Genomic DNA, 23,974 nt, shown 5'->3' with positions numbered 1-23,974 from the left:
CCATTCTGACAGGTGTAAGATGGTGCCACATTGTCATTTTGATTTGCATCTCTTGGATAATTAGTGACTTTGAGCATGTTTTCATATGTCTCTTGGCCTTCCTTCTGTCTTTTTTCAAAAGATTCTATTTAGGTCCCTTGCCCATTTTTTTATTGGATCATATATCTTCCTTTTATTGAGTTGTATAAGTTCCCTGTAGATGTTGGAGATTAAACTTTTATCAGTGATAACATTTGCAAATATGTTCTCCCATACAGTGGGCTTTCTTGTTGTTTTGTTGATGGTTTCTTTTGCTGTGAAAAAGCTTTTTATTTTGATGTAGTCCCATTTGTTTATTTTCTCCATTGCCCTAGGAGCGGTATCGGTGAAGAAATTGCTTCGGCATATGTCTGAGATTTCACTGCCTGTGGATTCCTATACTATTTTTATGGTTTCCCATCTTATGTTTAAGTCCTGTATCCATTTTGAGTTAATTTTTCTGTATGGTGTAAGTTGGAGGTCTAGTTTCATTTTTTTGCATGTATCTGTCCAATTTTCCCAACACCATTTATTGAAGAGACTGTCTTGACTCCATTGTATGTTCATGCCTCCTTTGTCAAATATTGATCATAGTGGTTTGGGTCGATATCTGGATTCTCTATTCTATTCCATTGGTCTATATGTCTGTTCTTGTGCCAGTACCAGGCTCTTCAGAAAACAGTGGCTTTGTAGTACAGCTTGAAATCTGGTATTGAGATCCCACCTACTTTGTTCTTCTTTCTCAGGATTGCTGTGGCTATTCAGGATCTTTTTTTATTCCAGATGAATTTTTGGAGAGTTCTTTCTAGGTCTGTGAAATATGCCATTGGTACTTTAATGGGGAGTGCATTGAATGTATAGATTGTTTTGGGTAGTATGGACATTTTGATGATGCTGATTCTACCAATCCATGAATATGGTATGTTCTTCCATCTGTTTATGTCTTCCTCTATTTTTTTTTTCAGTGTCCTGTAGTTTTCTGTGTATAGGTCTTTTACCTCCTTAGTTAAGTTTATTCCTAGGTATCTTAATTTTTTTTGGTGCCATGGTAAATGGTATTACTTTTTTAGTCTCTCTTTCTGTAAGTTAACTATTGGTGCATAGAAATGCCATAGATTTGTTGGCATTACTTTTGTATCCTGATAAATTGCCAAATTCATTTATTAAGTCTATTAGTTTTTTGATGTAGTCTTTCGGGTTTTTTATGTACAATATCATGTCATCTGCAAATAAGGACAGCTTTACTTCTTCTTTTCCAATTTGGATGCCTTTTATTTCTTCTTCTTGTCTAATTGCAATGGCTAATACTTCCAGTACTATTTCGAACAGGAGTGGTGAGAGTGGGCATCCCTGTCTTTTTCCTGTTCTTAGGGAAAGTGGTATTAGTTTTTGCCCATTGAATATGATGTTAGCTGTGGGTTTATCATATATGGCTTTTATTATGTTAATATATAATCCTTCTATTTCCACCTTGTTGAGAGTTTTTATCAAGAAAGGGTGTTGGATTTTGTCAAATGCTTTTTCTGCATCAATTGATATGACTATGTGATTTTTATCTCTCAGTTTGTTTATGAGATATATCACATTTATTGATTTGCTGATATTGTACCATCCTTGCATTCCTGGGATAAATCCTACTTGGTCATGGTGTATGATCTTTCTGACTTACTGCTGGATCCGATTTGCTAGAATTTTGTTGAGGATTTTGGCATCTATGTTCATGAGGGATATTGGCCTGTAATTCTCTTTCATTGTATTGTCTTTATCTGGTTTTGGTATTAGGTTGATGCTGGCTTCATAGAAGGAGCTTGGAAGTGTTCCTTCCTCTTGAATTTTTTGGAATAGTCTAAGGAGGATAGGTTTTAGTTCTCCCTTGAATGTTTGGTAAAACTCCCCTGTGAAGCCGTCTGGCCCCAGGCTTTTGTGTGCTGGAAGCTTTTTGATGACTGCTTCAATTTCTTCCATAGTTATTGGCCTATTGAGATGTTTAGATTCTTCCTGATTGTGTTTATGAAGGTTATATTTTTCTAGGAATATGTCCATTTCCTCCAGGTTGTCCAGTTTTTTGGAATAGTGTTGTTCATAGTATTTTTTAACAATCCTTTGTATTTCTGTGGGTTCTGTTGTTATTTCTCCTCTTTCATTTCTGATTTTGTTTATTTGGGTCCTCTCTCTTTGCTTCTTGGTGAACCTGGTTAGTTTCATCAATCTTGTTTATCCTTTCAAAGAACCAGCTCTTGGTTTTGTTGATCTTTTGTATTGTTTTTTTTGGTCTCAATGTTGTTTATCTCCGCCCTGATCTTTATTATTTTCTTCCTTCTGCTTACACTGGGCTTTTCTTGTTGCTCTCTTTCTAACTCTTTGAGTTGTAAGAGTAGGTAATTTATTTCCATTGTTTCTTGTTTTTTGCAATAGGCTTGTAGAGCTATGAACTTCCCTCTCAAGACGGCTTTCACTGTGTCCCATAGATTTTCGATTGTTTTGTTTTCATTGTCATTTGTTGCCATGATATTTTTTATTTCTTCTTTGATCTCTCTGGTAACCCAGTCACTGATTAATAGCATGATTTTTAGTCTCCATGTGTTTGATTTTTTTGGATTTTGTTTATTGTAATTGATTTCCAGTTTTATGCCACTGTGATCTGAGAAGATGCTTGATATGATTTCTATGTTCTTGAATTTGAAGAGACTTTGCCTATGACCCAACATATGGTCTATCTTTGAAAATGACCCATGTGCACTTGAGAAGAATGTATATTCTGTGTTTTTTGGGGTGAAATGTTCTGAAGATGTCAATTAATTCCATCTGGCCTAGTGAGTCATTTATGATTGATGTTTCTTTGCTGATTTTTTTTTTGCACTGTATAAATAAATGCAGGTTTATTTTTCTTTCCTTCATCCATAGTTTGAAAATGGCTAGGAAACCAGCTGATATACAAAGCACCTCTGCAATTATGCCTTTCTTGGAAAAACAACTTATAAAAAAATAATAAACACTTAAAAAATTCAAGTCCTTTAAGTTGTTTACACTTCTGAATGTTAAAACTCTACCTGTTTCCTAAAATATAGTACAATTAAAAAAAAACTCATTAAAGTGACACTGATTTGAATTCCACAGGATCCCAGACAGTTAAAAATATGTTATTCCCTATAAAGTAAATTTGTTCTTCACAGGCAAAACAATAGTTAAAGTGTGTCTCTCTGCTTAATTCACTGAGATTCATTTTACTCTCCAGCTAATGACTAATGATGACAGAAGACTAAGGGCAATTTATAGTGTCTTCAAATAAGTTAATAAAACATATCCAATATGCTAATCACCACAGGCATGATTCTGGAAGAGTGACAATATCTATACACACAAAACACAAAGGAACACTTCACCAATTATCAAGAGCTAATGTGACCCATTGTCCCTGAGGGTGCATCTTCTTCAAGAAGAGATGATAGTTTTCCCTTGGTCCTGCTGAGGCTGTTTCTGAGTGGCGTTCCCCACCCCAACCCCCAAAGTAAATGATCCCAGGGTAACAGTCAAGAAAGGTAGTGCTTGGCCCGGCGATTTCAGAAGGCTCATGGAACTTACAGCAACTCTGACAATGGATCCAGTTGAAATTGCCTGGTTAGGTGAGAAGATCACCTGTGAGCGAGCTTATCAATGCTCTGATGGGGAAAGGATGACATTCCTTTCTAATCACTCCAGGACCAGGCAATATGATTGGTTTGAAGGTTTAACAGGCCACTAACCAGAGAGGTTAGTAATGTGAGATACAGAAATTAAATCCCACATGGAAAGATACATTGTACCCAGTGGCACACGTGTCTGTGTGGAGGCTGAGAGAACAGGAACCTCTCTTCGTTATTAATGTCAACCTGATAAAAGCTAAACTAAACCGGTGCAAGTTTAAGTGCACCACTATTTAATTGCTAAAAATGTTCCAAACACTTGGTAAGAATTTCAGAGTTCACACTACTCCAAAAAAAGAATATTAGCACATTTCTCACCTGCTTGAGTTGAGTTATTTTAAGCACCCTTTGTGATAATATCTGTTTGGGTTGGAGAGCTGGTGGGATGGTGTGAGCAGGAGGTGCCAAAAAAGAAAAAAAAAATCTTGATATTATAAAGGTGTTTTCTTCCTCAAGTTTTCCAAAATTGTACATTCTCTTTGCCCCTGGATAGTGTGAGCTACAGAGTGGCAGGCTGTGGAGAAGTTGTTCCAGAGACTAGGTTCATGGTCTCATTAAGTCGATACCCAGTGACCAGGTGAAATGGTGCTTTGCAGATAAAAAGTTCCTGAGGCTTCCTTTTTCGATTCATCTTCCAAATCTCGTGTTGCCTATAAGAAACCTTCCAGCACATCCTGGACTTCAGCTGAGACGTTTTTCAAGCAGTTATGTAAATTCTGGACTGTGGCTTTGCTTTGCTCCTTCTCCTGCCACTTCTTCAGCATCCGAAACTTACAAATCATCACATTTTCTTTCTTGTCTCAGATAGCATCAATATCGCTGATGTCCAACTCCAGGTTGACAATGGCAATTTTTATCCACTCCTTCCCCAACTTCCCAGCAAGGGTAATCAACTAATGGTCTGTTAACAGGGTCTTTGCTCCATCTGAAGTGTCAACCTGCTTCATTCTTTTAGCATTGACCTCCTCTTCAGGTAGAGTGCTACTTATTTTATGTTGCCTTTTACCACTTGTGCTGCTTTTTGAAACATTCTGACTCTGATCATGTTGAACCCAGTCACATTCTCTCAGTTTTGCTTTCCATACAGTCTCGTCGGAATCCATTTCAACCAACAGTAATTTAAACTCCATTGATTGCTCCAAATAAACTTCAATATAACTTTTCAGTTTTAAAAGGGAACCATCCACAAATTCAATTTCCTCAGGGGTGATGTCCGCTTCCGGTTCACTGACCAGTTTGTACTTCTTCCCATTCTGCAATAACTTCAGGCACACAGGAGGCTTGTTGATTTTCATGAATTTCTTAGAGGAGTGCTTGACAGCCTTGGCAATATCCTTGATGAAGGACTCGTTATTGGTTGCTATGTACACCCGAAAAGATAAGGATGGATTCTGGTCGATGACTTTGTACAGAATCACAGCCCCATGGTGGTATAATGTTTCTTCGCTTTGAATAACAGGTCCCACAGGAGAAAGAGAACTCACGTGCCATTTGACGTGGGTCGCAGAATGATCCACAGTACATTCTAACGAGGCCTTAGAATTTTTAACATGTAAGACTCTGAATGTCATATTGGCATCATGGCGACCCAAGCAGAGGGAATGTGGAAACTGAAGACAGGCTGGGTCACATTTGACATCAAACATGGGTCCCCCAACAGCCCAGGGCTTGACAACCAGTTCTGCGTATTTACTCCAGGACAAAATGAAATACTTGATGTCAACTTTTCTGTTAACCTGAAAGATCAGACCAGTTTCGGTGCACTTGTACACTCCCTCCGTGTCCACCTTCAGCAAAAATTGTCCCCCGGAAAGGAGTCTGGGGGTCACTTGTTCATTGTGTTTATTTTTAGCATTACAGTGTTGATAGTGAGGTTCAATTTTAATACATTCTGAATTAAAACGATCTGTGGGTGATTCTTTGGCTCCCCATTCTTCAGCCTGAGCAGAAGCGCCCTCGGCAGGAACCTCTCCCAGTTCCCCATTTGTTTCTTCTGTTTTGAGCTCCTCATTATCAGAGTCACTGTCAGAACTGCCCTGGGAACTGCTGTCCTCTCCTGATTTAGAGTCTTTTGAAGTATCTAGGTTGGGGCTAGAGCAACCTTTTTCTTCTGAAGAGATACTGCAATCATCACTGCTCTCCATGCTCATGGTCGCCCCATGGCTGGGAGGGCACCCCACGCGGGCCAGCAGCTCTGCTCTCGCTCCCTCTGCGGCTGCTGCAGGAGGGGCTCCTTGCTGATTTCTTGTTTAGAGGATTTGTCCAATGGTGATAGTGAGGTATCAAAGTCTCCTACTATGATTGTATTGCTATCAATCTCTCCCTTGATATTCTCCAGGAGTTTTTTTATGTGTTTGGGTGCTCCTGTATTGGGTGCATATATGTTTACCAGAGTTATTTCTTCTTGTTGGATTGCTTCCTTTAGTATTATGAAGTGGCCTTCCTTATCTCTTGTTATGTCCTTCACTTTGAGATCTAATTTGTCAGATATATGTAGTGCAACCCCAGCTTTTTTTTTTTCATTTCCATTCTCCTGAAAAACCTTTTTCCATCCCTTCACCCTCAGTCTGTGTGCATCTTTTTTTCTGAGGTGGATTTCTTGTAGACAGCAGATATATGGGTCGTGTTTTCTTATCCAATCCGTTACCCTATGTCTTTTGATTGGGGCATTTAATCCATTTACATTTAAAGTTATTATTGATAGGTGCTTATTTGTCACCATTTTTATTCTTTACCCCTGTGTTCCTTCTTTGCTTCCTATTTCTTTTCTTCTTTTTTTTTTTTTTTTTTTGTACAGCAGACCCTTTAGCATTTCTTGCATTGCTGGTTTGGTGGTAATAAATTCCCTTAGTTCTTTTTTGTCTGTGAAGCTCCTGATTTCACCTTCAGTTTTGATTGATAGCCTTGCTGGGTACAGTATTCTTGGATTCAGACCCTTCCTTTGCCTGACTTTGTATATTTCATTCCATTCCCTTCTGGCCTGATGAGTTTCTGTTGAGAAATCAGTTGCTAGTCTGATGGGGGTTCCTTTGTAGGTAACTTTCTGTCTCTCTCTGGCCACTTTTAAGATTCTTACTTTGTCGTTGGTGTTTGCCAATTTAATTATAATGTCCCTTGGTGACGGTCTTTTGCAGTTCATTTTGCTTGTGACTCTGTGAGCTTCTTGGATTTGTGTGGGTTTTTTCTTCCCTCTATCAGGGAAGTTTTCTGTCATTATTTCTTCAAACAGGTTTTCTTTTCCTTGCTCAGTTTCCTCTCCTTCTGGAACCCCTATTATGCAGATGTTGTTTTGTTTCGTGTTGTCCCAAAGTTCCCTTAGGCTCTTCTCCTGCTTTTTAATTTTTTTTCTAGAAGCTGTTCTACTTGGGTATTTTTCCCTACCTTGTCTTCCAGCTGCTCACTGATGCAGTCCTCTGCTTCTTCTAGTCTACTCTTGATACTTTCTATTGAGTTCTTTACAGCAGCGATGTCATTTTTCATTTCTTCTTGGTTCTTCTTCATTTCTTCTTGGTTCTTACACATATTGTCGAATTTGTCTTCCATTATTTTCAGCCATGTTATGACCATTTCTCTGAATTATTTCTCTGACATGTTGCTTGCCTCCATTTCGTTTACTCCCTTTTCTGGTGATGCCTGCTTTTCTTTCATATGCAGGCTGTTTCTTTGTCTCCCCCTGGTCTCTGCTTCTCCGGGTGTCTGGTTATGTAGTTCTCTCTCTCCTGCATTGATTTAAAGGCACAAAATACAACACAACCAGGTACAATGCACAAGACACTGAACATAAATGGATTCACAATATTAATAACCCCAAATAAAGGTGACCACCAGAAAATGGCAAATTAGAGGATAGGAGAGAAAGAAGAAGAGAAAAAAAAAGAAAGAAATGAGTGCAAAAATGAAATTGGGAAAAGGAAAAAAAAAGTAAGAGAGAAAAGAAAGAGAATACAAAAGAAGAGGGGAACAAACTATATATATATGGGGGGAAACTCCAATAGAACAGCCACTATTCCCAGCAAATGCCAGCAACAAGTACATGGAGATGAATACAAACTACAAACAACAACTAATATCAAGCGAGGCGAGGGAAAACAGAAGCAAAAAACAAACAAAAACAAAACACACACAAAAAAGGAATAAGCAAAACAATCTCACAAAACAAGCATAAAATATCGATATAATCAACAATCAAGCAAACAACAACAAAAGGACAGAGAGAAAAACTTTTTTGGATAGTGAAGACAGAGACGAGAGAGGTGTGTATGGACTTGGAGCAGGGAGTTGGAAATTAGATATATAAGTAGGGTGAAATTTTAACAGAGGGTAAAATGAAAAAATAGGGAAAATCTAAAGCAGGAAAAGGGTAAGAGAAACAGGACAACAAAAGGGGAAAAGTTAGGAAGAGAGTGATGGCATAAAGATAAAGTTGAGATAGAGTAAAATGATGCTAAGGGGAAGATGAAAATAGAATGTAGAACACTAATCCCAAAGTAAAATAAAGAGAAAATAAAATACCTTTTTTTAAAAAAGGTAAAATAGTAGAAGTAATAATACTGATTGAAAATAAAAATGTAATAATTAGAAAGGTAAAATCAAGTGAGGAAAAAAGAAAGAAAATTAGTTTCTTAAGCAAAATAAGGAAAAAAAATAAAAATGAATAAAAATAAAATGTGCAGTAGTGAAGGTCATTCACTTCCTCTACTCTTCTGTTTGGCATGCCTGTTTCCTAGTCAGGACAGTATTGCAGTTCCCTGTGTTCCACTGCTCCTCAGTGTTGTAAGCCAGTCCTGATTTTTAAGCAGGCAGTGTGTCTTAATTACTTGTATTCCTTTACTTGTGTTTACACAAGAGTCAATTTGTGATTCAACTCCTGGGTGGCAGTGTTTCTGGATTGACCTCCAGGTCTATAGGTCCTCTCTAGCCAGTGCTTAGATCAGCCGTGGGCAAACTACAGCCCGCGGGCCGGATCCGGCCCGTTCGGCTGTTCTATCTGGCCCGCGGAGCCAAAAGAGCGGAGGGTTCTCTTGCTCTCCCCTCGGCTCCTTTACTTTGAATTTATATTAGTTCACACAAACACTCCATCCATGCTTTTGTTCTGGCCCTCCAGTCCAGTTTAAGAACCCATTGTGGCCCTAGAGTCAAAAAGTTTGCCCACCCCTGGCTTAGATCCTGCTTTTCCTGTGGCATTCAATACCGGTTTGTGGGAGTGGGTTGCCCCAGAGCTGGTTCTCTGATGGTTATTCCCCGCTCTGATCCCCAGGTTCCAGAAAAACAACTTTCCCCTGCAGTCTCTTAGGGTGTCCCCAATTGGGTGATCCTATGTATTGGGCTTAGTAATCAGAAGCAAGGATTTAAAGGAAAAAGAAAAAACAAAAAACAAACAAACAAACCAAAAGAGCCAGCGTACATGTGTAAACTCTGGGGCTGCATGCAAGTCTGTGCAGTCTTTTTTTCCCCCTTGGGTCTAAGCAGCCAACACACTTTTAAAATTTTTAGGTTGTCCTTTTGCATCAGATCAAAATGGGTTGCTTTTAAGAGTTCCTTTATGTTAGCAGCTCTGAGGACCTCCTTCCATATTCACAGATCACGCCAGCCCCAACCGCTATGGATTTTTCTAGGCTCAGACTTCCCCCAGTCCTCCAGCTCCCACAGTGCACACGTTTCTCTCTACTGCCAGGAGCACAGACCTCACCTTATTCTGGGCAAAATCTGACCTTTCCGTGGTGGAGTGTAGAGCTCCTCTGAATCTGCATGTTTGCGCCAATTGGGGACCGGTGCTCTGGGGTTCCCAGCTGTTTGGTGGGTGCCGCAGTTATAGATTTTCAGGCTTCCAATAACATCCACTTTCCCCTTCAAGATGGCGCAGTCTCCGCATCCGAGAGGTAACCCAGCAGCAGTGGAGGCTGCCCAGTCAGGGAAGCCCCATGCAGCAGTCCACCACCATCTCCTGGAGTATAGCTGTCCCTCAACTCACCAACAAACACTCTCCGTGCGACCCTCAGCTGTTCTTTCTATCTGCTCAGGGACAAAGCTCAGGACACTTCTTTCTATTCTGCTGCCATTTTTTCCTATCCCAAAGTTTTTTAATCCACTCATCAGCTGATGGGCACTTAGACTGATTCCAAATTTTAGCTATTGTAAATTGTGCTGCTATGAACATAGAGGTGCATATATCTTTCTGATTGGTGTTTCTAGTTTCTTGGGATATATTCCTAGAAGTGGGATCACTGGGTCAAATGGGAGTTCCATTTTTAGTTTTTTGAGGAAACCCCATACTGTTCTCCACAGTGGCTGCACCAGTCTGTATTCCCACCAGCAATGCACGAGGGTTTCTTTTTCTCCACATCCTTGCCAGCACTTGTCATTTGTTGATTTGCTGATGATAATCATTCTGACAGGTGTGAGATGGTACCTCATTGTCATATTGATTTGCATCTCTGGGATGATTAGTGACTTTGAGCATGTTTTCATATGTCTCTTGGCCTTCCTTCTGTCTTCTTTTGAAAAGTATCTACTTAGGTCCATTGCCCATTTTTTGATTGGGTTGTTTGTCTTCCTTTTGTTAAGTTGTATGAGTTCCCTGTAAATGTTGGAGATTAAACCCTTATTGGAGATATCATTGGCAAATATGTTCTCCCATGCAGTGGGTTTTGTTGATGGTTTCTTTTGCTGTGCAGAAGCTTTTTTTTATGTAGTCCCATTTGTTTATTTTCTCTTTAGTTTCCATTGCCCTAGGAGCTGTATCAGTGAAGATATTGCTTTGGCATATATCTGAGATTTTGTTGCCTGTGGATTCCTCTAGTATTTTTATGGTTTCCTGTCTTACGTTTAAATCCTTTATCCATTTTGAGGTTATTTTTGTGTATGATGTAAGTTTGTGTCCAGTTTCATTTTTTTGCATGTGTCTTACAATATTTCCCAGCATCATTTATTGAAGAGACTGTGTTGAGTCCATTGTATGTTCTTGCCTTCTTTGTCATATATTAATTGAGCATAGTGATTTGGGTCGATTTCTGGGTTCTCTATTCTATTCCATTGTTCTATATCTGATTGGCTTATTTTACTTAGCATGAAACTTTCCAGGTCCCTCCATGCTACTGCAAAAGGTAAGATTTCTTCTTTTGTATGGCTGAGTAGTTTTCCATTGTGAAAATATACCACAGCCTTTTTATCCACTCATCTACTGATGGACACTTACTTCACACCTGTCAGAATGGTTGTCATCAATAAATCAACAAAACAAGTGCAGGTGTGGATGTGGATAAAAGGAAATCCTTGTGCACTGTTCGTGGGAAGGCAGCCACCTTGGAAAGCAGTATAGAGTTATCTCAAAAAATTAAAAATGGAACTGCCTTTTGACCCATCAATTCCACTTCTGGGAATATATCTGAAGAAATCTGAAACACTGATTCAGAAGAATATTTGCAGCCCTATGTACTGCAGTGTTATTTACAATAGCCAAGATTTGGAAGCAGCCCTACTGCTTTATGTTTTTAGTTATCTGTTATACATTTGTTTTTGTTTTGGTGGGTTGTTGTTTTTTTGTTTGTTTGTTTTATTTTGTTTTTGTTGTTTTTTCTGTTTTTCATTCTGGGGAGATTTTCAACCCGTTGAGGGAAGTGCCTGCTTCTTACAGATCTTTGAATTCCATAAATTCCCAGTGGAGTGCTTGCACACAGACAGCAGCACACACTGAAATGTCAGGCCTCTTGCAAAGGCACCAGAAACAGGCAATCCAGGGGGACAAGCAGCATCTGCAAAGGCCTGTAGGTGGGATGAGTATAAGGAAGAGAAGGAGGCAGCAGGGAAGGAGGTGGCTTTTTGACAAGAGGGTTCTAGTAAAGCAGTGGCAGCATTTTTAAAAAAGTCACATTTCACCGGATCTAACAGCCATGTCAGAACAGTTCCTAAATCTTCAGCACATGTCTGCATTCCCACTCCAGTGGCCCCAGGTGCTGTTTTCATGCATTGATCTCCCTAATTGTGTCTCACTGCTCATATGAGATGTGATTTGCCAATCCAGCCCAAGGCATCAAAGTCTGGGTCCTGGCAACTGCCTGTTCTGACTCAGACAAGACTGAAAGACAAACTGGTTTTCCCCTCCTGCCCATGTTTGCCCACCACAAGTCCTGTCTCTTAGAAAGGGCCTTTCTGTCACTAATTTACAATGATATTTGTGGTCAAATATTCAGTTTCCTCTTTGTGATTCCAGTCAGACAGAGATGATCTGAGCTCAGTGTGCAAGAAAGGGCAGAGGATCGACAATTTCCTTAAAATTGTTCTTGGTCACAGCTCTTGTCTCATTTGTATGATGCATGGCTCAACAAAATTATGAAACACCATACTGGCCTACAAAGCTTATTTATGGAAATTACAAACATGCATGGATTGGATTCTTTTTAATATTATAAAATGGTTGGATGGTTTGAACTTTTGTTGGCTTTTTAGTCTCCTAGGGATGAAAAACCCCAGAAACTTCCTCATGTTCCTGTACATCAGAATCTTGCTAAACTTTTGGTGTTTTGTGAATCCAAAGGCAGCAAAGCCTTTGAAAATGCCTCCTGCATTTTGTTCCACATTACATTTCAAAGTTTCTTTTTGATTATTTTATTTTTGTGAGACCTTCAGAATACTGTTTGTGAGTTGGCTATTTTGTTCACCTTGCTAGATATTTCACTAACATCTCAACCGACATTACTTTCAAGCAAAAGTACCCCAGACTCACACATCAATGGAATCCTTAATGAAAGGACATGAAAACCAGCCTTCAGGGCTTCACTTAAATCATAGAAATGCATTTATACTGAATAAAAAGTAATTGAAAGGATTTTTTTCCCCAAAAAAAGATATGTACACTGCCAAATCCAAGGTTACCTTTACAGTGAAGCAAATAACTACTGATTTACTTAGGTTTGATGACAAATTGCATTTTTTCTAGGTACAATATAAACTAGTAAGGATTTGTGTGCTGGGAAATAAGAATGGTGCAGGGTTTATCTCCATTTAATATGTAAGTAATTGCTCTTTGAAATAATATTTAAATAGGTCCTAGGCAATTTCTTTATTCCAAGAAAGTAGTAGGCATCAGTTTTTTTCTAAATGAAGGTAACTAAATAATCAAAATACAATTTTTGCCTCTTTAATTCTTTCTTTAATTCTAGAGACCATAAAATGAAAGCAAAACTGTTTCTTTAAGTCATCTATTATTCTCTCATGTTCTTCTTAAAAACTTCAATTAATATCATTCCTGTGATCTTCCTGGAAATAAGATGTGAAATACCTTAACTTTTATTCATTCATTCATACACTGACATTTTCTCTAAGAATTCTCATTTCTCCATTCCATTTATTCCTGCTATTTATTCCCAGTGCTGATTCTTGCCTCTTGGCTTAATCCTCAAATAATTATATCCAAACACCAAAAGAGCACAAATGTAGCAGCCTAGTGATTTAACGCAAATTCTAAACCACTAGTTATTTATATTAATTGTTATAATGAGTTTTTAAAGCATATATTATCATTATTTAACATGCTAGGAATGAAGTTTTGTGCTTTCTTTTTCTCACTAAATTTCAAAAATAGCTGGGGTTAAAAATCACAACAAACCCTTTTGGTTGACCTGTGGGTGTGACAGGGCAGTTCTTATCCATCTTCGTGCCTTTTCACCTCCTTTCTCCTTCAATGACCTCTTCTGTAGAAAGTAAACAGTAAGAGGATCAAATTAACTATATCTTTTTCATTTTTTCCATATCTTACCCACTTGCTTAGGTTAATTGGCAACATAAACATGACTATCATTTTCTGAGAGGAGAGCTTGTAACACCGTGGGTATACTTCACGTCTTCTTTACACACACACATGAACACACACACACACACAGGCACTGTTACTGCTCCTTGGTCTCATGCTTTGTGAGATTTCCCCAGCTGTTTATGATGGGAAAACTGGGGATATCTGTAGATTTACTCTACAGCAAGTCAGCTTGTTCAGACAATGAAAGACTGGAAGTTAATCTTTCTATTTGGTTTTATGTTTCTCCCAAAAGAATGCAAATGCCAGCCCTGTCACCAGGATCTACTAGTATACCCTCCCCATTACTCTTTTCCACATACCCTGATTCATCCATGTCATAGTCAAACCAAGCCACCAGAATGGAGTAGAAGAGCCCAAAGCATTGGGGCATGGGCTCAGAACAGTGGTGGAGGGACAGGTGCAGATGACTCAAGCCATGATTCCAAATATGCCTTAACATGGCTTTCCCTTTCTCTCTCCTCTTTCCTACCAGAGTCCCCATATACTTCTGATTTTCTTTATCCTCTCTTAAGTCTTTATTTTTCTGCCATCTATTAGCCCTATCTATTATTTCAGGAATCTCTCTCAATTCCTTCCCTGAAGAAAGATTAAAACATGCTGTTGGTGTCCACTCTGCATATACACCAAATTCCACAGGATGGTAACTGTACTTGTGACTCTGGAAAGAGACACTTTGTCAAGTGTGTCAGCAGCTTTTAGTTGCAGACAATAATAGTGGAAGGCTATTTGGTGCATGGGTGTTTGCAAGGATCATGCAGAGGTAGTGCTTTTTATCTCAGTTATCTGGCCACATGAATGTTCCCTTCTGTCTGACTCTAGCCCAACATTTGAAGTAAGTCAAAGGATAATCTTTCTAATACCAGTTCTTCCATCAAAGGCTACCTGGATTAGCAGGCAAACATGTAGGCATTGGCCATATATCAGGCTTTCCTTTTTACTTCAGTTGTCTTCTAAAACGTATTTCCTAAGCTGAACAATATATATATAACATTTCTTCTCATTCAAAATTACCTGCCCTTCCTGCCTATCTGCCTGCCTGACCACACTTGATTCCATGGGAAGTTCTCTCCATCAATGTCAGAAGGTCTTCTGGATGTTTCCAATAGCATTCCAAAGAGCATTCCTTTAGCACTGCACTAGAGGCCAGATTGAGTATTCAACAGCACCAAGATTTCCCTTTCCTTCTTGCCAATTTGAGGCATCTCTATAGCGGCAAGGGACAGGAATATTAGTAACTGCCAAGGTTAAATGATTCACTCCCCAAAACCATAGTAAAAATTTGTAGAAAATAAGAGGCCAAGAACACTCAGTGGAAACCAGTGGTCACTTTAAGTGTAAATTTCATGGTTTTCTGTTATAAAGAAACAAACAAATTAGTAGAGCTATTAGCCCCAAAGAAATTAGTTTGGAATTTAGAAAGTGTGACAAACAAATTTAAAGAATTTATCAAAAGTTGACATTTTTATCTAAATAATAAGTCTTGTATTTCATCAAACTTCTTCTTAGAAGATCATAAAATGTTCCATTATGAATATAGTGGAAACTTGATTATTATTTTTGGCTTTATTTGCAAGAAAGCTGCCTTTGGCTGTTATCTAGACTGTTATCATTAGCTATGATATTACATGAATCTATATATCTCTGATTTTTTTTTCAAACTAATAGGCATAAGAAAATTTTCTCTTTTCCACTTAGTGAGTTATTTTATTTTGTCTCTTCCTTGGTATGATCTCAGAGGAAAAGGAGTTGAGAAACCCATAGGAGATTAGGGCAAGGGACTATGGTTGGCAGATAGAGGCGTGAAAAGCCCTGGTAAGTCTATAAAAAGTTGGTTAGATATCTTAAACATAATTATTATTCAAAATCTGCCCCAATATGATGCTAGTAGAAGAATTCCAAAATGTTGAACAGTTTATTAGACAATCTCTGGTCCCCAGCACTGTAGGACAGCTACACTTAGGAATATAAACTATTGTATCTGACTAATGTATGATGACTAAGCTGTTCATATGGAGAGGGAGGTTTGAGCCAAAGTTGCTAAACTGGTTCTCATTAAGACAGCAATGAAGATTATGAGACATACCCTTTAGCGTACTAATATGCACCTTGGAGTCCTAAGACCAGCCACTCTAGAGCCTTATATCACTGCTACTGCTCAGGGGCTTTCATTCACAGAACAAGGTCGAGACTGGTGATGGCAATGATAAGAGAAAATTATTGTTAAAAACATTTCAAGAGCTCCAATTTCTTGTAAGATTTGAACATGAAGCAAGCAAAAGGACAAATATTATATATCAGACAAAGACATCCTGATTGAGAAGAAACAGTGAAAGCTTACCACCAAGTTTAGGCAAAAAACAAAACAGGGCTATTGATGGCGCTGATCAAGGAAGGGAGGGGGTGCGAGAGTAGGGGGTGAGGGTGGAGGGTGATGTGGGCAAACATTACCAGCATCTATAGAATAACTAGAGTGCTCCAGGACCTCCCAAGTCAAAGAGCAGTGCTCCTCCCATCCCCCCTTTTCTCTGTTTGTTGGGAGCTACTTTCTTTAAAAAAGCTCATTTAGTTAAAACTTGTAAATATAGACAATGAAACTGAGATACCAATAGTGAAAGAGGTCCACTTACAACTAGACCCTTTCAAAGTCTTGGAGTATGCCAATGAGTGATGGGTAGGAGGATAGAAACTGATACTAGTGCTGGGTGGGGCGAGGTTGAAATATACCCTGGAGTGGGGGTGGGAGTATCCCAGAAATCCTGCAATTGACTAATCTTGTAAATAAGAAGGGAAATATATTTGTTCAAGATCACACAATTACTGGTAGAACTGAAGTCTTCTGAGTTCTTCCATTATGAGGAGCTACTTCTCCACACTCAAATATCTGAGAAATAAAGCTAATGGAATTGAATAACCCATAACCCAATTTCATTTTTCAGTAAGATCAAAAAGGGCAATATGAAGTCATTATGTGTGTGACAGCAAATAGGGCAGTTCAGAGAAGACCAAGGGTGAACGTGGGTTTGTGCAGATATGTATCAGGGAGGCAACTTCTGCCAGGGTCTGGGAAGTCTTCAGGGTTATGCAGACATGGCTGAGAATCACAGGTAGATATGAAGAGGATGACCACAAAGGTCAACAAAGAGGATGAGACCTACCTGTTCAGAAATATTGAGAAATGAATTATTCACTTATCTTATGTTACAGGCTCTTCATCTCCCCAATTTTATGGGATTTCTGCTGGCTAGAAACACAACAGACTGCCCTAGAGAGAGGCACTGCTTCACAGGCCTTGATAAATACTGGTCATGGCAAATACTAGATATTGTCTTCTATGACAGAGGATTTGAAGAATCTAATAGACTTAATTTGAATAATCAATTAAACTAGTTTTAATTCTTGAGAAGAATGTATGTATATATAGCTGGGCTTCTTGATACAAATAACAAAACTAATTAGAGTTACTTTTCATCCAAAATATAATTAGGGGGGATTTTTACTATGAGTATACACACTACCCTACCAAACTCAAGGTCAGGAAAGAGATAGTCTTCTGCTAGAGACTGAGAATTGCCAGAATTCTGTACTTGCCACATCTCTGCTCTGAACATGGCTTCATTCTTCTCTCTCTACATCCTGACTACTGTCTGACTATCCACTCTGGGCAGGAAGCGACCACCCTAAAGTTCCCAAACTCACAGGTCACCGCACAGCCAAAACATATTCTGTTTGGCAGGTTCTGAGGCTTAATGCCAAGTACCTAAACAAAAGAGAATGTGCTCATTCCAGCTAGATTCCAGAGTCCAGAGTTATATATAAGGGGCTGTATCCAGAGGAAGTGGTATTGCAGTGTGAGATGGAGCTGGAGCCTGAGTAAATGGTTCCCAGGAAAAGAGGTGGTTGTAGGACCCTGGGGTGTCTAACATATTCATTTATGGAATTTAAGATTTGGGACCTTAGAGAACTTTCAGGCCAAGCCATCCATTTTATAAATAAAGAATCTGAAGCTCCAAGAAGTGAAATGCTTGCCCAAATTTGCACTTACAAATTGCAGAGCCAGAATTAATCTGAAGTCTGTCTTCTCATTCATTTATCAAGCTCATATTGACCTACAGCCTGTCAGCATACAGTATGGCAGGCCCTTGGCCAAGGACTGGTAATCAGACTGTGTTGCAAACCAGACAGGATCTTCACCTTCCGGAGGTGTACAAACATGTAAGGGAAAGATTACACAAATAAATAAAATGATAACCTTGCTCAGTGCTAAGTGAGACAGTGCCAATCCCCATTTTGTTGTTTGGTGTAATTTGCTAGGACAAAAGAGTAGGTTCCAGTATTGGCACTCTGAAGAGGAGTTGCATCTAAAATAAACATTGACAGGCCCTGGCCAGGAGGCTCAGGTGGTTGGAATGTTGACCAAAAGGCAAAAGGTTGCAGGTTTGATTCCCGGTCAGGGCATATACCCAAGTTGCAGTTTGATTCCCAGTTGTTGGTGCATGCAGGAGGCAACTGATTGATGTTTCTCTCTTATATTGATGTTTCTCCCTCTCCCTTCTTCTCTCTCTAATATAAAAAATAAAATGCTCAGGTTATAATTAAAAAATAAAATAAAAGAATTGTTGACAGGAGTGACATCACCAAGATGATGACATAGGAGGCTCCTGATTTTCCCTCCTCCCACAGATACACCAAATGTACAGCTGCCCATGGAAAAATTCCCTCAGAGAAATCCAGAAGTAGTTAAGTGACTTCTACACATTAAAATGGGTAGGAAATATTGAGACACACTCTTACCATAAACCCACCTGGGCACAGTGACATACAATTGAGAGGAACCCTTAACGCCCAGCTTGTCCTGTGGTGCTGCAGGTGTGGTTTGGAAGGGTTTTGACTGTATACTTTTCCATCTGCTGCTGGAGAGACCAGCTTTTAATCAACCTGCATCTAGATGCTAACTGGAATCCTACCAGGAGGCCAAAACACCTGGTGTACACTTCCCCTGCATTCTACCTCTGGCTTTCTCCAACAGTAAAACCAAAGTCTCCATGTTATCCCTGGATGTAGCTTGTCCACACATCTACCACCCAAAATTTGTGGCTTCCATCCAAAGAGATGAGCCCTCAGATTATTTAGCTTTTGTAGCCAATGTGCCTCAGCATTTACATGACCACATTAAACAAAAATGCAGTTTTCAAATGGGTGCATGAACACTGCCTACAGCTATACCCCTGCGCTCAAGCAAATGCCAAACAAAAATAAAGAAATCAGTCCCAATTGCTATTGCATCAAAATAATAAAATACTTAGGAATAAGTTTAACAAAGAATTTTAAAGATTTGTACACTGAAAACTATAAAACATTATTGAAAGAAACTGAGGAAGACAAAAATAGATTGTCCATGTTCATGGATCAGAAAAGTGAATATCATTAAATGTCCATACTATTCAAAATGATTTACAAATTCAAAAAAATCCCTACCAAAATTTCAATATCATTTTCACAGAAATAGAAAAAATAATCCTAAAATTTGTATAGAACCACAAAAGACCCAAAATAGCCAAAGCAATCTTGAGAAAGAACAAAGCTGGAGGTACCACATTTCCTCATCTCAAACTGTTACCAGAGAAAAACGTGTTTCTTCTTCTCCTGTTGCTATTGGGAGTGGGGTCCTTGTGATATTCCAAAAAAAGGAATTTCCTGAGGCTTGCACTGGAGGATGCGATATAGTAGAAAGCTTTACATCCTTGGGTTTCCAAAGTGCCCTTTCCCTTAGACCAGTCATAGAAGAAGTGTAGCTCGGATTTCGGTAGGGCTATCATCAGAGGCATAACAGAGAGTTTCCGTCCAATGTTCCAGCAGGGTTCAGTTTAGCACTAGGCTAGCTACAGTCCATGAGTCCATTATGTGTGGGGGTCCCTATGGCCCTGGGCCACATGGGAGAATGCCGGGAAGCCAAGTATAAGCCATGAGCCAAGCATGCCAAAAGGAATCAAGAGAGTGAACTTCTTTGTTCAGGAGATTATATATCCCAAATTTCCTGGAGCTTGCAGTGGCCATGCCCATTCTGGCCAACCATCTCTGTCCCCAGAGATGTGATTGACAGGCAAATATCTTCCCTTTGTCATCTCAACTTTACTGGGCATCTTTCTATCTTCCCTGTGAGGTTCCTTCCCCCAGTGTTTTGCAGGGAACATACCTATAATATCTGGCCTTCCCTTTGTTCCTTTCCTATTATTAATAACCAGAGGACTGATGCACGAAATTCTTGCTAGGAACTCAGCCCTCGCAGCCACGGCAGCTTGCCTTGGCACTTGCAGCCCCAGCTTCATCTGGAAGGTTTTCTGGAAGGATGTCCGGAAGGTCTTTTGGCTGTCCAGCCTAATTAGCATATTATGCTTTTATTTTTATAGACTAGCTAATTACAATGGTATCAAAATTATACAAAGCTATATTAATCAAAATGGAATGATATGACATAAAAACAGACACATAGATCAATGGAATGGAACACAGAATTTAGAAATAGACCAATGAAGATGTGGTCATTTAATTTTTTGACAAGGACACCAAGAATACCCAATGTGCAAAAGATAATCTCTTCAAAAAACGGTGTTGAGAAATTGAATATCAACGTAAAAAGAGTGAAACTGGACTCCTATATTATACCATTGACAAAAACCAACTCAAAACAGATTAAAGCCTTGAACATAAGACCTGCAACTATAAAACCCTTAGAAGAAAACATGGCAGATAAGCTCCTTGACACTGGTCTTAGTGATGATGAAAAGCAAAAATTAAAAATAGGACTACATCAAAGAAAAAACTTTACACAGAAAAGAAATCAATAACAAAATGAAAAGGCAACCTATGAAATGGGTGACAATATTTGCAAATCACATATATAATGGGATAATATTCAAAATATACAACAAACTCATACAACTCAATAGTTAACAAACAAATAATCCAATTTTTAAAATGGGGGGAAAAAACACTGAATGGGCATTTTTTCCAAAGACGACATGCAAATGGTCAACAGGTACAAGAAAAGGTGCTTAACATCACTAATCATCAAGGAAATGCAAATCAAAACCACAATGAGGTAGCACCTCATATCTGTTAGAATGGCTATCATGAAAAAGACAAGAGATAACAAATGTTGGTGAAGATGTGAAGAAAAGGGAGCCCTAGTGCACAATGAAATATCATTCAGCCTCTGGAGAACATTATGCTGAGTGAAAAAAGTCAGACAGGAGAAGACAAATACTGCTTGGTATCATTTATATGAGGAATCTAAGAAAACAGCCTTATTCATAGAAACAGAAAGTAGAATAGTGGTTGCCAGGGGCTAATGGTCAGGAATAAGGGAGAGGTTAAAGGGCACAAGCTTCAGGTTTTAAAAAGATAAGGTATGAGGATCTAATGTACAACATGGTACCAATAGTTGATAAAATTGAATTGTGTAATTGAAATTTGCTAAGAAACTAGAATTTAAGGGTTCTCACCCTCCCCAAAAAAGTAAATATGTGAGGTGATGAATATGTTAACTCAATTGTTTGAATTCTTTTACATTGTATACACATATCAAATCATCACATTGTAATATTTTATTTTTTAATTTTATTTTATTGTTTAAATTATTACAAATGGTAGTATATATGTCTCCTTTTTTATCCCCATTGACCATCCCCCAGCCTCCCGTACCCTCTGTCACCCTCATCCCACCCCACCCCAGTGTCTGGTGTCCATTGGTGTGCTTATATGCATGCATACAAGTCCTTTGGTTGATCTCTTTCCCCTGTCCAAAACACTCCCCAGCCTTCCCGCTGTAATTTGACAGTCTGTTTGATGCTTTACTGCCTCTGTATCTATCTTTTTGTTCATCAGGTTATAATGTTCTTTATTTTCCATAAATGAGTGAGATCATGTGGTATTTTTCTTTCATTGCCTGGCTTATTTCACTTAACATAATGCTCTCCAGGTCCATCCATGCTGCTGGAAATGGTAAGAATTCCTTTTTTATAGCAGCTTAGTATTCCATTGTGTAGATGTACCATAGTTTTCTAATCCACTCATCTGCTGATGGGCATTTAGGCTGTTCCCAAATCATAGCTATGGTGAATTGTGCTGCTATGAACATAGGGGTGCATATATGTTTTATGATTGGTGTTTCTAGTTTCTTGGGATATATTCCTAGAAGTGAGATTACTGGGTCAAATGGGAGTTCCACTTTTACTTTTCTGAGGAAACTCTATACTGTTCTCCACAGTGGCTGCACCAGTATGCATTCCCACCAGCAGTGCACAAGGGTTCCTTTTTCTCCCCAACGTCACCAGCACTTGTCTTTGTTGATTTGTTGATAATAGCCATTCTGACAGGTGTGAGATGGTACTGCATTGTCATTTTGATTTGCATCTCTCGGATAATTAGTGACTTTGAGCATGTTTTAATATGTCTCTTGGCCTTCCTTCTGTCTTCTTTTGAAAAGTATCTATTTAGGTCCATGGCCCATTTTTTTATTGGATCATTTTATCTTCCTTTTTTAAGTTGTATGAGTTCCCTGTAAATGTTGAAGATTAGCCAAAACCGGTTTGGCTCAGTGGATAGAGCGTCAGCCTGTGGACTGAAGGGTCCCAGGTTCGATTCCGGTCAAGGGCACGTAACTTGGCTGCGGGCACATCCCCAGTGGGGGGTGTGCAAGAGGCAGCTGATCGATGTTTCTCTCTCATCGATGTTTCTAACTCTCTATCCCTCTTCCTTCCTCTCTGTAAAAAATCAATAAAATATATTTAAAAAAAAAAATGTTGAAGATTAAACCTTTATCAGTGATAACATTGGCAAATATGTTATACCATAGAGTGGGCTTTCTTGTTGTTTTGTTGGTGGTTTTTGTTTTTTTTTTTTTTTTGCTGTGCAAAAGCTTTTGATTTTGATATAGTCCCATTTGTTTATTTTCTCTTTAGTTTCCATTGCCCTAGGAGCAGTATCGATGAAGAAATTGCTTCGGCATATGTCTGAGATTTCGCTGCCTGTGGATTCCTCTAGTATTTTTATGGTTTCCTGTCTTATGTTTAAGTCCTTTATCCATTTTGAGTTTATTTTTGTGTATGGTGAAAGTTGGTGGTGTAGTTTCATTTTTTTTTTCATGTATCTGTTCTATTTCTCCAACACCATTTATTGAAGAGACTGTCTTGACTCCATTGTATGTTCATGCCTCCTTTGTCAAATATTAATTGAGCATAGTGGTTTGGGTCAATTTCTGGGTTTTCTGTTCTATTCCATTGGAATATATGTCTGTTCTTGTGCCAGTACCAGGCAGTTTTGAGATCAGTGGCTTTGTAATACAGCTTGATGTCTGGTATTGTGATCCCTCTGACTTTGTTCTTTTTTCACAGGATTGCTTTGGTTAGTCAGGGTCTTTTTTTATTCCAGATGAATTTTTTTCAGAGTTCACGCTAGGTCTGTGAAATATGCTGTTAGTATTTTAATGGGGATTGCATTAAATCTATAGATTGCTTTGGGTAGTATGTACATTTTAATGATGTTGATTCTGCCAATCCATGAACATGGTATGTTCTTCCATCTGTTTATGTCATCCTCTATATCTTTTTTCAGTGTCCTGTAGTTTTCTGCGTATAGGTCTTTTACCTCCTTAGTTCAGTTTATTCCTAGGTATCTTAATTTTTTTGGTGCGATGGTAAATGGGATTGCTTTTTAGTCTCTCTGTAAGTTCACTATTGGTGCATAGAAATGCCATAGATTTCTTGGCATTAATTTTTTATCCTGCTACATTGCTGAATTCATTTATTAAATCTAATAATTTTTTTATGGAGTCTTTAGGTTTTTTTAAGTACAACATCATGTCATCTGCGAATAAGGACAGCTTTACTTCTTCTATTCCAATTTGGATGCCTTTTATTTCTTCTTCTTGTCTAATTGCAATGGCTAATACTTCCAGGACTATTTCGAACAGGAGTGGTGAGAGTGGGCATCCCTGTCCTGTTCCTGTTCTTAGGGGAAATGGTTTTAGTTTTTGCCCATTGAGTATGATGTTGGCTATGGGTTTGTCATATATGGCTTTTATTATGTTGAGGTATGATCCTTCTATTCCCAACTTGCTGAGAGTTTTTATCAAGAAAGGGTGTTGGATTTTGTCAAATGCTTTTTCTGCATCAATTTATATGACTATGTGATTTTTTTCCCCTCAATTTGTTTATGTGATGTATCACATTTATTGATTTGCAGATATTGTACCATCCTTGCATCTCTAGGATAAATCCTACTTGGTCATGGTGTATGATCTTTCTGACTTACTGCTGGATCCAATTTGCTAGAATTTTGTTGAGGATTTTGGCATCTATGTTCATGGGGGAATATTGGCCTGTAATTCTCTTTCATTGTGTTGTCTTTATCTGGTTTTGGTATTAGGGTGATGCTAGCTTCATAGAATGAGCTTGGAAGTGTC

The sequence above is a fragment of the Plecotus auritus genome (assembly GCF_963455305.1).
Source record: "Plecotus auritus genome assembly, chromosome: 1".
Taxonomy (NCBI): domain Eukaryota; kingdom Metazoa; phylum Chordata; class Mammalia; order Chiroptera; family Vespertilionidae; genus Plecotus; species Plecotus auritus.
Note: the sequence above shows the minus strand (reverse complement) of the source record.